Source organism: Gossypium arboreum, chromosome 3 (assembly GCF_025698485.1).
Source record: "Gossypium arboreum isolate Shixiya-1 chromosome 3, ASM2569848v2, whole genome shotgun sequence".
In the NCBI taxonomy this organism is placed as follows: Eukaryota; Viridiplantae; Streptophyta; class Magnoliopsida; order Malvales; family Malvaceae; genus Gossypium; species Gossypium arboreum.
Genome location: NC_069072.1, coordinates 6,278,124 through 6,282,220, shown reverse-complemented (window position 1 = coordinate 6,282,220; position 4,097 = coordinate 6,278,124). Strand labels below are relative to the sequence as shown.

Below are 4,097 nucleotides of genomic sequence, written 5' to 3'. Positions count from 1 at the left end.
AAGAAATATTCGATCGACACAAGATTTCTTAATTTGATATATGCAATTATATACATGAAACTTGAATTCTAATTTATATGCATGGATGAAACTTTAATTTTAATTCAACTATATATATTTAAAGAAATGAATACATACATTTATTTACATATTAGATTAATATAATTATTTGTGTATGCAATATATCAACGTAAAATGTAACACCCCTCACCCGTATTCAACACCGGAATAGGGTTACGAAGTATTATCAGACTTACAAAACAATTAAACATCCATTTAACATACATTTTCTCAATTCAACCATTCAATATTCAATCTCAATCAATTTGTCCCTAATACGAGCCTACGAGGCCCTAAACATGCTTTGGGAATGGTTCGGGACTAAACCGATATCTTAAGAAATTTTTATGAAAACTTTGAAAATTTTTCTTAAAACAGGGGACACACGTCCGTGTGGCCAAGCCGTGTGTCTCACATGGCCACCAGACACGCTCATGTCACTGGCCGTGTAGACATTCGAAATGGGAGCACATGGCCATGTCCCAACCCGTGTCCGACCCCATGTAACTGTCTGACTTGGGTCACAGGGCCAACACACACACCCGTGTGGCTAGCCCATGTGCCCTAAAAATGGCCATGCACGCTCGTATACCAGGCAGTGTGCTACGCCGTGCCAATCCTATAGGGTATACTGACTTATGCCACACGACCAAGTCATACGGCCTCAATACAATCTCACAAATATAAAACATAGAAAAATAAATGATGTAAGCTATAAAGCTTAGTAATCTCCTATGAAATAAACTCAATACAATCTCACAAATATAATTCAATAATTTGAATACAACAACATAAAGTTTACATTAACTAACAAACCTTTCATATACTCATTCACAAAATTATATAATTTCACCATCATTTCTTCAATTTGATGCTAAAATAGTTTATACACATACCTATACCATCCCGTACAAGTCTCATACACATTCTCGTCTTACAATTTTCCGTTGAACCATTCAGAATAGGAATCAGATATTTAAGGATCTCACACGATAAGTACCTATACGATGGCTCGAAGCCAAATCAAAGTAACTTATTTGAAATACTAATATCATGGTCGAAGCCAAATCAACCGATATGCATGGCCCGAAGTCAAATCGGTTTATCTCACACCCAAAGTGCTAATATCATGGCCCGAAGCCAACTCAATGTATCTCCTAATGTCAAGTCACTAGCATTCTAAACTATTCTTAAGGTTCAACCAGGATTTCGAATGTCGAATCGTCGTCGAATCACTATCGTTCGTATCCACAGTCTCGTATTTGCAATTTATGCAATATCAAAGCATATGAAATACATTTGTATTAAAATTTATCACATACGAACTTACCTCGGATGTGTAAACGACGAAATGAGTCGATTAGTCGATAACTTTAGTTTTCCCCCGATCTAGATCCGAATTCTACTTTTCTTGATCTAAATATATTCAAAATTAACTTATTTTATCAACTATTTATTCAATTCAATCCAAAATATACATTAAGGTTATTTTACATATTTATCCCTAAACTTTCACATTTTTACAATTTAGTCCTTATTACACAAAATCACAAATTCATGAAATTCCAAATATACCCATGCCAGCCGAATTACTATTATACCCCTAGCAGCCCATATTTTTCATTTATTTCACATTTTAACTACTAACTTTACACATTTCTCAATTTAATCCCTATTTTGCATTTTCACTAAAGATCACTTTACAAAACTTGTATATTCATAATAAATATTCATAATCTATCATAAAACATCAAAACTCATACATATTCATCAATGGAAACTTTCAAAATCTTTAACAGTTTTGCAAAATAGTCCCTGGGCTAACTAGTACTAGATGCAACGATCACAAAAACATAGAAATCATTAAAAATGGAACAAAAATGTACTTACAATTGAAGTAGAGAGCTTGGCCGAATGAAAACCCTAAGAATGGTGTATTTTGTTATTCAATTTCGGTAATGGAAGATGACTGAAGATGGAGAAATGTTTTTGTTTTACTTAATTATTCATTATTAACTAATTTACTATTTTAACCTTGGATATTAACCATCAAAATCACTTAATATAAGCCCATAATTGTCCACTCACAAAAGAAATAGTCTAATTACCACTTAAGGACATCCACTTTAATGTTCCATAGCTAATAGACACATTTATCTAATAGAACTTAAGTTTTACATTTTACGCGATTTAGTCTTTTTTATCAAATTGACCAATTAAACGATAAAATTTCTTAATGAAATTTTCACACAATCACTCAATTATGCTGTAAACATTAAAATAATAATAAAATAAATATTGTGACATCAGCTTTGTGGTCCTGAAACCACTGTTCTGATTTAACTAAAACGTACATTACATAAATAAGGCTAATTTGATAATGTTTTCAACTATTTATGAAAATTGAATCAAATAAAAATTTCATATATAAATTTGTACAAAATTAAAATTAATGTATGACTTTGCACATTAAATAAAAATTCATGTATAATTTTATATGTATCCCTATAAAAAAAGTATAGAAATTTTTTTAGTCGAAAAAAAGGGAACTAGATTCATAAAATATTAAAAAGAATCTAGCTTGATAGACAACACAACCATGCTTATCAGCAAGAAGTAAAGGTTCCAAACAACTAGGAGGATTGTTACAAACATTAAAGAAACTAGAAGATAAAGTCGTCTCCAAAGAAAAGTTAAATTGGAGACTACTCCCTAACCGAGCAAGGCGCGTTGGTTCCCTTCCTGAAAAACATGCATCAGAAAGATTGCTGGCAAGATAAAATCAAATTAGGAACAATATTAAGGGATCTTGCTAGCTGGAGCCCATCTCTAAGTGTCCACAATTCAACTTGGACACTGCTAACACAAGGGATATGCCTACAGGAGTCAATCACCCAATTACCCTGGTGATCGCAAATAATTGCTCAGGAGGTTTCTAATAGTCCGGGGTAAAGATGGGAAGAGGAATGGGGCGAATCACGGAAGAATAGGCAACAAATTCCCCCATAGCTGATGATACTCTATGAACAAAAGCTTTTCTGGGGCGAGGGATCCTAAAAATAATGGCGTTACAAGAAATCAATGTTCCTAGAGTGCAAAAGCAAACACTGCATACCATGGGAAACTAGGAGAAGAGGTCCACTCCTTCGAAGGCTGTTTAACAGTAAGATAAATTCATAATACAAGAAATAGGCATCGCGTGATTTTTTGATATTAATAACCTTTTTACCATCAAGACTATTTTCAATTTTCAGAATTTTTTTATGCATGGAAAGTCCTCCTCACAATTATTTATTTGCATATTTATCTATACTAACTCAAAATGTAAAAATACTAAAAATTTATTAAGAAAATAATAAATATTATTATAAAAATATTTTTTATAAACTATATAAAAAGTAATTTATATCTAAATAAATTTATAAATTATGAAGATTGAACCTAAAGCATTAACCCAATTGCAACTAAATACTCATTTATTTTTATAGAATTTATTTATAAACATACTTTTATATAATAAAAATTCCTCCCCTATAAATTTTTATAATCTATATTAAGGGTAAAGCCAAAAATATTTATAAGGTGGTTTAGATATTTATATAAAGTTGATATGTTCAAAGTACGCCTAGCTCATGCATGTCGAGCCTTTAAACATGCTATTTTTAAATAAAATAAGTTAAATGCTCAAATTATATTAAATATTGCAGTTATTTAATTTTATTTTTATCAATTAATATCTAGAAATGATTATTATTTGACCTTATTTTTAGCATATTAATATTTAGATACTACTTTGTATTAATTTATCAAATTAAACTAAAAAGTTACCAAATTTATTATATAAATTCTATAAAAGAATTCAAATCTTAAAAACTTTTAAGAACTTTGGGGGCTAAAACAAATTATCATATTTTTATACATTAATTTTAAGATTACAATAAAAATTTTAAAAACCTCAAAGGATTAATTTGAAATTTTTCAAAATTTAGAAGACTAAGTCCAGTGCCAGCCCCTAAATTCCCCCTTATCTAAATTTA

The 4,097-nt window shown here is 30.5% G+C and overlaps 1 long non-coding RNA gene across 1 annotated transcript; it reads right to left on the bottom strand.

The window, feature by feature from the left end:
• Window positions 1-863: 863 nt before the first annotated feature.
• On the bottom strand, window positions 864-2,036 carry LOC128290218 (uncharacterized). The gene is made up of 2 exons (XR_008279862.1): window positions 1,951-2,036; window positions 864-1,476 (listed from the first exon to the last, which is right to left on the bottom strand). It is a non-coding gene; the product is annotated as an uncharacterized LOC128290218 (long non-coding RNA).
• Between the last annotated feature and the right edge of the window lie 2,061 nt (window positions 2,037-4,097).